At 45.1% G+C, this 13,291-nt stretch overlaps 1 long non-coding RNA gene across 1 annotated transcript in view; it reads left to right on the top strand.

The window, feature by feature from the left end:
- The window catches only part of LOC148678547 (uncharacterized), a 28,405-nt gene extending 17,639 nt beyond the window's left edge, over positions 1–10,766 (top strand). Inside the window, exon 3 of the long non-coding RNA XR_015939301.1 lies at positions 7,164–10,766. This is a non-coding gene — a long non-coding RNA (uncharacterized LOC148678547). The remainder of the gene's footprint in view (positions 1–7,163) is intronic.
- The last annotated feature ends 2,525 nt before the right edge of the window (positions 10,767–13,291 follow it).

The raw sequence follows: 13,291 nt of genomic DNA, 5'->3' as shown, positions 1-13,291 counted from the left end.
CCGACTTCATGGCACCCGTGTCCTGAGACATGCAGGTCTAACACTTGTAGCTGTGCCCCACAAGCCATGTGCCATGTGCTTAATGATTCATTTATTTGGCCCATGCTTTCATCCGTAGCAGTACACTTTCGCAAGGCTGCGGGTTTGAATCCCAGATGGGTCACAGCTGCTGTACCCTTGAACAAGGTCCTTCACACACTTTGCTCCAGAAAAATGCCCTAGTTTATAAATGGCTACACATTTAAGTTGCTTTGGTTAAATGCATTAACCAAATTTAATTATCTTATTAGTTAATCCGTGGTGCTGGGTCATGTGCAGTGATAATAAATGGATTATTCTATAACCGACTTAACAACCAATGACTGTCTGGTACCATTGACAAGTCCTTAGGCTTGAGGAGAAAACTGTATGGCACCCAGGAAGATCTGGGGGGAAGGTACTTATTTAATGACTTTAAAAATAAAAATTGATTCATGAAAAGTCTTCTTTTAGAACTGTGCGTGTTGGTGCGCATTTGCCGCGCTTCTGAGAGGCCTCTCTCTTCGTTCTGATGTAACCGTGTTGTAATTACAAAAGCCCCATACAGGTGCTGTGCCTGTGCTCTTATCACAGCGAGAGGCTGAGCCGAAGAGTGAGAGTGTGGTTTGAATTCCTCTGCTCTTGGCAGCCTGTTTCGTGGTAAAAAAAACCCCTCTGTGCCTGTGTGTCTTGTGTCTTGGGGCTGCGGATTGTGAGTGTGTGGGGGAGGGGGTGCATGCACAAGCTCGCACACAAACACTGCACCTGTTCGTGAGATCGCTATCACACTTCAGACCACCACCCTGCAGTAACCCTACAGGCACCAGCCATCGCTGGGATGGGCTCACTAGAGCTGCCTGCTACAGACACCCCTTAAAAGCAAATTGTTTTGAAACACTGTAGGTTTGCATCCAGTCTCTTTTTGGTGAAGACTGATGGGTTAAAAACACGACAGAAGTTTAGGAACGTGGTTGTTTAATTTAAGCAATATGACATTGGTGTAGCTTGCGTATATGCTTATGCTTGTGAAATTTGGTTTTGTAAACTGTTGGCATCTGACATTGCAAAGAAATACGCTGGGATCAAAATATTTTTCTGATACAAGTCCAGTTTGAGAAAAAACGCCTCCAAAGGCCTTTATTAGACTCAATGGAAAGAATAAAATGCTGTGGTGCTGATTATTTGAAACGGGTGTTGTATTATGCTCTGTTGTGTGAGGACACAAATGTCCTAAGGTCAATTTGTCTGTCCCAACCTTTGCATCTTGATAAGTCAACGCAGAACCAATAATCATGAGCAATGGTAACCTGATCAGGAACCGTTCTACAAGGCAGAAGTCAACAAAGGATGAAAAACGATCCCAGCCATGCCTCTTTTGGATTGGTTGGTAATTTTTATCATTACATTATGGACATTATGTCCTGCAGGGTCTTCACCATAATTAAAAGAGATGGGAGTCCTGAAACCTAGTCAGTTACTTCTAATGTTATGATATTTCCATTAATGTTTGTCTGTATTGTTTGGCAGTTTGGATATACTAAAACATAAGACAGGTTACAAATGAGAGGAGGTCACTCAGTTTGGTAGTTAGTAGCTTGTTGATCCAAGGATCCCATCCAGCTGTTTCGTGAAGGAAGAAGAAAGAAGGTATCGTCTTCAGCCAAAGTGGCCACAGTGCTGAGTCCGCACTTGCACAACCCTTTGGGACTCCTGCGCTCAGTTTTAAAAAAACCTTCCACGTGCATCCTCCGATTCATGTTTTACCATTCATTCAGGAGAAGTCCACTGGGTTAACATTGCCTGTGAGGATTATGAATACTTGTATCAGGTCCCCTGTAGCTTCAGTTCAGGGGTAAACTTACATAATACGGTACTTTAAAATGATGCTTCAAAACAAAGTGGTAAGTCAAGCTAAAAACTGTAAATATGTAAGTTAAAGACGGGATTGTGCATCCGTTCACCCTGCAGGATAGCAGCGACACCACATCTCTGGCTGTTGCTTTTTAATGTGATAGCAATAATTATTGTTCGCTTAAATCCCGTCACAGCTGCGGGGGCTAAGAGTAATATCATGAATGGGATGAGGCTGTCCTGGCCAGTGAATGAGATGAGGTCTCTCAGCCTGCGGTGTATCCCCTCTCCCGCTGAGCTCCAACCCCAGCTCCGCTGATGTGCCACAGCTGTCCCCACCAGGCACAGCCTTTTCTTGTTATTTTCTTATTTAGTCATCCGCTACGTCTACACCATTGTGCTAATTAAATCCACCCTGCTGCTTTTAAAAGCCCTCCTGTTCCCTGTATCCTCCCAGTAAATAAAACTGCGCCGCTCCTCCCCCCTCCCCTTTCCAAAATCCCAAACCTTACTGCACCCCAACTCATACAGCAGAAAAGCTTCCTGTATTTTTGGAGTCATGGCTCCCCCTGGGACACAGCCCCCACCCTCCCCCCCCCAGCCTTCAATTTTTTTCTCTCTCTCCCTCTCTCATTCCAGCTGTTTTCTCTCCTCACAGAGCCACATTCTTCAGGGCCTGGTTCTGGCAAGCAGGGTCAGTTCAATGATCCACTGCTGAGCCATGGACTGTGTGTGTGTGTCTCTCTGACTGCGCAGACCCACACTTGTGGGTTTGAGCCTCTAGGAGCCTTTATTGCCTCATTCATAAACCCTGATATTGTGCGTTCTGGCATCAGCTAGGATTTGTAGTCTGTGTTTAGAATGATGAGCTGAAAAATAATTCTGTCCCGTATGCCGATTAAAAGCCACACAGTGTTGTCTGTGCCGCAAGAATGGAGTGGCTCAGCAGGACTCCTTGAAGACACTTGTAGCGTTGTCACTCAGTCCAGGGAAGAGAACTTTATATGAGGGTTTTTCTTTTTCTCTTTCTAAAATTTCCTCTCTCTTCGGGTTCATTCATAATGCTAAGGAGTTAACGGGGAACAAACAAGCATTTAGCATGGGTCTGAATAGCACTCGCCATTGCATGTGCTATACTGCTGTGCTACTGTACACATGCGTGCTTGGAAAATGAAAAAGGTCCTGATAGGCGGTTCACAGCTCCACAGGGCTGACATGCCCCCCCATTAAACCCCACGACCGGCTTTGTTACTTTTAGTCCGTTTATTCTAAACAGCCTCCCCCTTTTCCACCTCCAGCCCCCCTCTCTCCCTTCCCTTTCTTCCCTCCAGCTATTTTTAGTAGCAGGCGAGCAGTGGGACAGGCCACAGCCCCACAACAACTGGCCCACTGGCCTCCACTTTCCCTCCACTTTCCTCTCTCTCCTGTCCTGTTCGCCACCGTCATCGCTGCTCTGCTCACGCTCGGCATTACCGGAGGGAATTTGGAAAGGTCAGGAGTAAAAGGTGCGTTTTTTTTTGGCTTTCAGCTTTTAGTTTATTTTTAATTGAAGCGTCATGCATTGTGACGTACTTGTGCCTAAAAAGTTTGTGCATACTCCTCGTCATCGCCATATTGCAGAAATCTGGAGAATGAATTGTACTGAAATCCCTTTACTGTGTGGCATCAATGCGTTTCTTGGGCCCGACAGTGTCGTTTTGTGCGCCCAGTGTGGGTTAGATCCCTTCTGAGGTGGGTAACACAGAGAGTTGTAGGGACACAGGTGATGAGTCATGCCAGTTAAGGAAAATCTGCTTAAATCTGTTAAATGCTGCTGCCTATCCCACTTTTTGCTACCTTTCCTCTGGAGCTTTCAAGTATTTTTTGCATTGTCATTTACTTTCGCAAAGTGCTTTGACCTCGCTGTTTGCAAGGTAACTGACGTGCCTTTATACAGGAGTGGAATCACTGGTTCTGTTGCATGGTATGGCATGATGTAATTGCATCTATTCTTGTTGTTTTGGAAAACAAATAGGTTGATTTTTTGCGGCAATTTCTGATGTGGTGTGGAGTGAGACTCCTTTCTGTGCCTGTTAAAAACAAAATCCCCAAATCCTTTTATTGGAGATGTGCGTTGGGGGGTGGGGGATAGGGTGGTATGTGGCAGGAGCAAGCAGGCAGGAGGTCGGACCGAGAGCACATGTGGTCCAGCTTAGTGCTGATCTCCAGTGTCTCTGGGATGTGACACCACTGACCCCTTTAAGCACTTTTACCCCTAAGGATAAATATAGCACTTAACTCCTGAATCACAGAGCAATTCAGATCAATTCATTAAAAGGCTTTATTTAAGTGCTAGAGGGAAAGGAGCTGTTGGAAGAGTTGCATAGGTTTGAACAGTAGGAAGCATTCAGCTGCGCTAATAAAGTGTTAGGAAAGGACAAACTACCTGCAACTCCTTGAAATCGATCACCTGTGTTAAAGGTCTTTGTTAAACTGTATGTAATCTCACCCATCTGCCTGCCATTTTTTAGTTCGAAATCTCAGCCTCAGAGCAGATGTAACAGAAACAGTTAATTGTGAAAATCTGGTACATGTGAGGACAGGGAGGCAGAAATCCCTAGAGTTAATTTCTGTACCTGGTGCAGTGCCACTGTACAGTTGGCGTCTCTTGGATGTTTATGGTTGCAATTCATGCGCTTTGTAAATGCATGAAATTCACGATATTACAGTGTTTAGGGTCATGATTGCATAATGTGTTCTGCAGTAGGATCCCAGAGTAATAAATCCTTTGGGAATGGAGGTTGGTTATAATTGTTCAACTGTCATGAGTGTTATGGTAGAAAAACAGATCCATTTGACATAGTTTGTCAAATCATTTGGTTCAACATTCATTTTTTGTACAAGAGTGTATTTATAAAGAACATGCGCAATACGTGGGGTTCCAGGTGAGACTGAGGTGTCTCTTGGGTGGAGTTTGCATGCTCTCCGTGAGTCTGTGTGGGTTTTCTCCAGGTGCCCATGTTTCCTCCCAGCTCCTGAAGACATGCTGGCTGGGTGAGTCTGTCTCTCTTAATTGACCCTCTGTGTGTTTGTGTGCTCCCTGTGATGGACTGGATACCCATCCGGGGTGTGTAGTCCAGTCCTGTGCCCTGTGTTCCCAAGATGGGTTCGGGTTTGCTATAACCATCACCAGGATTAGGTATCTTTCTAGTAACAGATGGATGTAAAATACTGCATGCCAGCTTCAAGGCCTTTTCTCTTTCTCTCCTCTGTAAAAGTGAATCTTGTGTTCACTCCTCTGATGTTGTCTTGCTGTTCCGTTCTACATGAAAGATTAAACAAAACCAGTAAGAAACCCCACCAATCGAAACAAGCAAGAGAAGATGACAAGAGCTGTATTTAAACTATTGCAGAATGTTATTAAAACACATGCAGCAAATTATTTATTTTTTCTTACAGGATCTCATTTCAAACTGTCCTAGAGTCAATTCTACTGTACCTCAGGTGGTATCGGTCCGTGCAGGCCTGTGCGTGACACAGTGTCACAAGGTTAGGGTCCCGTTTTTGAAGCACACTGTAGACGCTTGTTAAGACTGTGTGTTTAATCACTGTGTAGTGATTGTAAGCACAAGGAGAGCTTGGCACACATTCCCGCTGCTCAAAAAGCTTTTAATTGTTTACCAAACACATTAACGCCACATTGTCAGCAGAAATCATGTCAGACAATCAAAGAGGCGGGAGTGTTAACAAACTGAGCATCACGCCGAGCCGATTAGCACAGCAGCATCTCACAGCTATGCAGCTCGCCCTACCATCTCTCGTCAGTAAATGGAGGGGACACGTGACACAGCTCTGCATAAATCGGAAACGTTAGCACAGCAGTGAGTTCCAGTTAACACCTGGGAAAGAGCTGGCCAGGGTATTTTTGACGTACAACAGCCTAAGCTGACTTTAAAGTGAAACTGAGGAGATGGGAAGCTTGTTTGTTTCTCATCTCTCCTCACAAAGCACTGATTAACAAACAACTGCTGCTGTTTTGCAGTTTCCAGGTGTTAATTGTCTCAGCCAGTGATATTCTAACACCCTCCCAGGAAATACGTCCTGAATAAATATTTTGCAGTGTTCAGCTGGTGTCTTTCTTGTCTCTTGTGCACCGTGCAGGAGATGACTCAGGCCTGGTTGAAAAAGCCCGGCCAAAATACTAGGAATGGGAATAGGAAATGAATGGACTCTTTGAGTGACAGGAAAGCACTGGTGGTTGTGAAGCCTGAGACAGGATTTCACTCACATTTCCTGGCCAAAACAACCCACTGATCTCCAACTGACTGAAAATTGTGCACTTTAATCCCTCCAACTGTTATCCTCATTGTTACTGTACTTCTTCGACTGCTGAATGGCAGAAAGGGACGTGATTGGGCCCTCGATATTTCAGAACAAAGTGGGGCAAGCTCCTCTCTGCTTGCAGAGGCCCAATGCATTGTTTCATGAAGGTTTGTAATAGTTTTGCGAGCGAGTGCAAGCATTCCGCAGGCATGGAAAACTGGATAACTCTGCTACGTCCGAGAGATTGAGTTTTAACGTGGCATGGCTATGAATGAATTATTGAGATTGATCAGGTTGGCAAAACTTTGTCAAACCCCGTCTCAAAGCATGCACATGGATACATCCCCAAAACCTGGATAATGGGTAATTTACACCCTGCACCCTGTCTCCTTTTAATTGGATTCCCTTTGATTCTGCAGTCTGAGCCCTCTGTGCTCTGCCTGTCGCTCTGCTGTGCTTTGCTTCAGCCTCAGTAATGTAGCTGGTCTCAGAGGTCTCGTGAACTGTGCTTGGCTGATGTGTAGGATGTTTACTCAGGCAGAAGGGGGTTTGTAGCTGATCTTTCTCTTCTTCTTCTTGGACTCTAGTGCTCAAGCCACAAATTTCCAGATGATTTCAGCTCTGAAGGTTTCAGGGTTCAGGTCTGTTTTATATCAGTCCTAAAGGCTTATTTGTTTTATTTAGCTGTTTAAGAACAAAATTCGATTTCAAAATATATTTTTACCCAAGAATAACATTTATGTGATATAAAGCGCTGCACTCTTAAGTGTATGTTTTTTCTGAGGAAGAAAAGATGTTCTTGGTTGCTCGTGGTGGAGGGCTGTTTTCTACACTGTCATGCAAGTTTTCTGAAGAGGCAGCAGCATTGCTGTGCCTGTACAGAGAAGATAACCCCTTTAATTCATTAGTGATCCTGGCTTGTTGATTATGTATGGAACAGGGGAAAAGGGCCTGGTCTGTTTCCAGTCTCTGCTTCTCTGCCTCTGGTACAGGTATCTCTGGGAGAAGCGGCAAAAACATCCCATCGGAGCTACAAGGAATCACGGTCGTCTCCTGGTGGAAGAGGCTGTGGATAAACCATAATAAACAAGTCAAGGACTTGCACATCTGTCGCGCTCAACCTTGCAGTGTTGATACTCTGGGTCCCCAGTTGGTTTCTTTTCCTGCCTAAATAGCTGGAATTGTGGACAACCTAAAAAACGAAGGATTGCAGCCTTAAGGAAGCTCTCTGGCATTTTGTGTATTTGGTCAAAATACCGAAGTTCAATGCTTAGCGCAATAATGGAAGAAATGTTAAAGGGGAGATTGTTATGTTTTTTTTTTTCTGAAGTGTTACAGTTTGTCGCAAATTTGAATCCCTTCTTTGTTACTTCTGTTTTAGTCATTGTCCCACAATTTCTGCGGAGAGGTAACAGGAGGCTGTTCATGGTTAAATCATTTTGAATCTCACATGGCCGTCATGCGGATTAAAGTGGAAAATATCACGAATGCATGGTCACTTCATATTCCTCCAGAAGGTGTTATTAGAAATCTCGTTCACGGGACATGCTCACCTGACAAAAGAAATACAGTTTTTTTTTTAAAGGTTTCTCCAAGCTAACTGAAAGGAAGAGCACAGGGGAACCTAACGAGTGTTACACAGCACTCTGAAGGCATTGATGATGCAGACGCTTCTGCCTGTGCAAAACGTGACACTATAGACCTTATCCCCCCGTCAGCACCAGGGAGCCTTTCCAGAACAGTCTGTTTTGGACTCGAATGTGAGCCTAAGCAGAAACAACAGCAGAATTGCGCGGTTCACAGATGATAGGAAACACAAGATCTATGAAAGAAAATTGGAGGTAAAATGCTGGTGATATAATTTTCTCCTATGAGTGATGAATTAAAAATACCTGGACCACATTCAGAGCTGTGATCCCAAGGGGCTGGGGTTGTGAACCATTGACAGAAATATGACAAAAACACACTGTACGTCTGCACCTTTCAGAAGGGAGTTCAGTGTAATGTACTGTAATACCTCTGACCGCTGTAGTTAAATTCTTCTCATTTATTCTGTCAAAACTTTGCAGTTGTTTTCACTTGTAATTTATGTTTTTTCTTGAGAATTAGCAGCATAAAGGAGATACTGTAAATGACTCGAAATTCTTCAGAGGCCAGTTGCCAGCACGTCCATTTTAATTTTGTTTCTGGTTGGGCCTCGGAAATCAATTTTCTTCATCTGGAATCACTGCTTGCCCTTGGATATGAAAATCCAAAATGTTTTTATATATCTGATCCGCTGTCAGATTCGCATTACAAAAGAGAAGCTTTGATTCCTCTGGACGTGACACAGATCAACGCCCCTTTAAGAGATCCCTGTCAAACAGATTTGATTTTTCCTTGCGTTCCAGTTTAATTCCTGCCAAAGCCAGAAAAAAAAATATTGGAAGGGATCAGAACTATTTCCCAGTGAATTCCTTCTCTGTGAAAATAGACGATAATAGAATAAAAATGTGTGTCCAATTGTTTTGTTTTTTTCTAACAGCAGTCAGATGTAACTCATTTTATCTAACTGGGTTAGCAAAGGTCTGGCACTGAGAAGGTTTTTTTTCTATTTTTTTACTCTACTTTTGTATTGTGCATTGCTGGGCAGACCGATAAGCGGTCTGCGTGTCCCTGAGTCAGCCCATCCAAAGGTTTGGGTTCTGGAAGATCCGATCAGTCCTTCTGTACCATCCGACACCTCCCTTGGCATGAGCTGTTTATTGTGGACACCAGTGGGAGGTACAGTAGGGTTGCAGTTTTTCTTTCAGACGTCTGATGGAAGGAGAAGCACCCCGACTGCTCACCCCTGCTGGCCTTAGTCTTTCAGTAAACCACTGTCTATACATTGCTGGGCAGAAGGGACTGTCCCTTTAACAGTATGGGCTGTGTAAAGGGATCCATGGTGTAATATCCATCCTTCCATCCCTTCATCCACCCCTTTTCTCACAGCTTCATCAATTCAGGGTCGCATAGAAGCCGGAGCCTGGCTTACAATAGGCAAAAGGGCAGGACACAACCTGGGCAGGACACAACCGGGACAGGACGCCATTCCATTGCAGGGCGTACAGATGCACACACACGCACACACTCAGGGCCATTTTTCCCAGAAGCCAGTTAACCTACTGTGGATTGTGGGGGAAAAAAACAGAGCGCCTGTTGAAAACTGCATGCAAACACAGGGATAGCATACAGACTATGCAGCGAGCACCCCAGGTCCAGAATTAAATACAGGGCCCCAGCTCTGCGAGGCAGCAATGCTAACCACTGCGCCACAATCCCACCCCCATGGTGTAATGATGATGTGATCATTCGGTACACTTAGCACTTTACAATTTGAAAGGGACCCTCATTATCCACCACTGAAGTGCAGCCCCAACCTGTTGTCATGTCCGGCCATTCTGCACCGGCTTATCAAGGGAATGACTGGGGATATAGATAGATATATACAGTAAGACTTTACTGATCCTGAAGGGAAAGTACTTCACCAATGGAATCGAGAAGGGATTTTAGGGAGGCCCAGAGCAGAATGTAGCCGGGACACCTTATCTGAGGGACCCAATCTGTTACCCCTGTCCTCTATCGCCATACTGGGGCATTCGTTTGGAAAATCTGGTCCAGACAGAGGAGAGCGACCTACTGGACCACTAACACTACTTAAAGCAACAGCCCACTTTCCCCTGGAGGGCCCCCAGTCCAGTACCAACTAGATCGCCTTTTGAGATTTAACATGGTTCAGAGATTTGATTAGAACAAACTTAAAATGCTGCCATCATACTAAAGGGATGGTTATTTTCACAAAATGTTAATAATTTGTAGGTTAATTAAGATCTTTCGGGAGGGCTTTATAAGCACTTTTTTGTTGGTTTTACAAGAACTACTGTTGATGTAAGGAGACAAGGAACAAAAACAGAGACAAAATAGTCTATGAGTAGGATAAGCAGGCTTAGGTCAGGTAAAGTCTTACTTTCTTAGTTTACAAGGTCTGGCTTTGCATTTTGTTTGCCTTGGGACATTATCATTGGGTCCTAATATAATCAGCTGCTGTTGCTCGGTCTGTGATGGTTTAATGAAATTTTGCCTGTCCACTGGATAACAGGGAAGAGAACCACTAGGCTCAATACAGTTGGTGTCCAAACCCTGATTTGAACCAAGGCCTAATGAAGCCGTTGTCGAGCAACAATAGGACACTCACAGATGATTCAGTTGTTTCAATGCGTGTTTTTCTAAGGGATAGCATTACCGAAGGCCGATCCAATTTGAGTGACTCACGTTGTCTCAGAATCAAGTTCAGGACTCACTGCCGGACCACACAGCAAGAAGGCCGCTCAGGGTTTTTGTGCATTCACATACACAAGTGTTCTGATTTTTAAGTGCCAGATTGCCGTTTGTCAGTCCTTGAACCCCTTCCCCTGTTCGACACACCTAAATCCAAACAGCCCTTCTGCTTCCCTCATGTGCCCGTTTGTTTCGGGTGAGGGGAAGTCTGTGTAAAAAAGCCGAGAAAAAAACCCTCCTAATTTGAGTAGAAATGTTTACTTCGTTCGAAGTTGGTTAGACCACAAATGGTTTGATTTGTGCCTTCGAGAGATTAAAATAAACAGAAACTCTTCTTAATGTGCGGCGTGCCGAGGTTTAATGCTACAGAGCTCCCTGCAGGATCTCACTTAAGTACCGCTTCCTTTTGGCTATATAATCAGCTCTTGAAGCCGAAGTCTAGTGTGCATCGAGAAGAACAAAAAGGACACTGTGGAACAACAGCTCACCATTCAGCCCACTCATGTACATCCTGTAACCTAATTGATCCTAACAACGCATGTAAGTGGTGCTCTGAGAAATTCGGTTTCATTTTGGTGAAAATGTACAAAGCAAGGGTATCGGAAACTAATGCTGTATTTTGGACCTTTTAAATGTTTGGAGACAGTTCTATGAATTTTGATTTGGTTTATTTTATGGTGTATCAGATCTCTCGTATTTAATTGCAAGCTGCGCCCTCACTTGAAAGTGAGCTGCGCAATCCCACTCCCACAGCACACATTTATTTTTCCTGTCAGATATTAATAACACATGTCACTTACAATTAAAACAGCAGAACAAAACCTCGCTGAGCTGCTGTCATATGGAAATCATTATTAAACAACAGCAAACAAGAACCCGAGGAACACATTCAAATTTGTTGCTTTTCTTAATAAAAGCTTGAGAAACACTCGGTGTTTCCGGAAGGGGCAGATTTGTCCCCCACCACCACCTCCAGAAGTGGGTGTGGCGTCGACGGCCGGGGTGCAGGCTGGGGTGCCTGTGAGAGGCTCCTCCAGCCCCCAGGGGAGAGGGGGGGGGGCGGGACGGACGCGTGAGAGAAGGAGCAACATGCCCTGCGATTGCGTCACCAGGCCCCAGCAGGTCCCGTCTGCTCACAAATTGGAGTGGGACATGCAAGGAGACTGTCCCTCCCCAAGGCCCCCTCCCTTCAGTGTTACGGACCGTCCTGGGACATGGATTGGTGGTGGGCGGGTGGGGGGTTGGGGGGCGCCGTTTCATGACCTCAGTCTACTCGGAAGTGACCACAGCAAGAGCCCAGTAAAACTGCTGCTGAGAAAGAGTCCTGCACAATCCTTTCACATAAGAAACGTGTTTCGCAGGAACCATTTCGTGTCTGCATGCTTTGCTTATGCGGTATATAGAAGAGAGAAATCGATCAGATAACACCAGTTTTGGTTTTTTTTAACAGTGAAGGACATCTCTTTTTCTGGTGAGGCTTAGCATTTCCATGTTATAAAGCAGGATCCGCAAACCTGGATTTTGAAATGATCAGAATCTGCGGTTGGATGCCAGCAGGACACGTGTAGCCGATTCACTGCACAGGACTTCCTCCGCGGAGGGTCACAGCAGGGCTGGTAGCTCCACCCTGTTACACCACACAGCCGACGTGATTGCATGAGCAATTGAAGATAACCTCGCCAAGTAGTAAAGGCATTCTGTAACCTGGCCATGTTGCCTGCAGATGGAGAAAGCTCTTGTCTGTATGAGTGGCGGGATCGTTTGGTGTAGCTCCACGCATGTCATGGCATTGTGACCTCCCTGCAGGCTTACTGTCCTCAGCTGATTCAGACACTCAATATTCCCATTCTGCCTCCAGACACCGCCTCCGACTCACGCACAGTTATTGACTGGGATGCGCCGAACACACTTACCCAAGCCAGGGCATCCGGTCTGTCTAAAGTCTGTGTTTTTCACGAATGCATGGCTACTCGTGTTTTACGCTGGGAAACACTCAGCACTGTGCGCCTGGTGTGTGCCATTGCCTGAGGGCCTGGTTAGCTGGAATGCCTGAATCACATCATCCTAAAACTCCCACCTAAACCAAACCTACATCTTTTTAAGCACTGAAAACTTTTCTCCCAGGCCAGTCTTGCTTTGTCAGGAAAGCAGAAATAACCCACTGTTTTCCATATATCTTTTGAGCCAGTCCCTGCTATGCATTCTCGTTTGATTTTGGGTCAGAGAGTTTGAATAAGGTTGTGTGGGACGACGCCTGAAAATGAACCCGTAGCACAGAAAGTGATTCCTGGTGATATTTTTGTGATTTGTTCACCCGACGTAAAGAAACCCATAGTTGCTCAAAACCAGCGATGGTACGTCTGTCTCCTTTCTGCCAGTCCCTTCTTGTTGTCCTCCGAGCCTCTCTCCTGGTTCTGGGACCTCTCTGCATGTTGTTTAAAGCTGCAGGAGCTGAACAATGTGAATGTCCATCATCCCATAAGGCAGTGGATCTCAGCCTCTGAAACAATGCCCCCCTTTCAGTTGACACAAAACCACAACCCCCCCAGCCCCCTCTTAGGTGTATGGGCCAATTATTTGAACTTCAGTTGCTATTTGTGAACTTAATTTGACATCAGTGAAAAATCATTTTTATTTAAAAAAATAGTGAAAGCGATTGAAGGATCTATGATCCAAATGCATTTTTGTTCAGTTTTGACATTTCCGGCTCTGTGGAAGGAAGAGCGCGATGCACGTCAGCTTCCACATCAAGTCCTTATATGCTCGCTTGGGAGGGCACACCCTGCCAGTTAAGAACCCCTACACTGATGGCAAGCCAAGC

The sequence above is a fragment of the Lepisosteus platostomus genome, chromosome 1 (assembly GCF_059453375.1).
Source record: "Lepisosteus platostomus isolate fLepPlt1 chromosome 1, fLepPlt1.hap1, whole genome shotgun sequence".
NCBI lineage: Eukaryota > Metazoa > Chordata > Actinopteri > Semionotiformes > Lepisosteidae > Lepisosteus > Lepisosteus platostomus.
The sequence above is the reverse complement of the archived record's forward strand: the minus strand, read 5'-3'. Positions and strand labels throughout refer to the sequence as shown.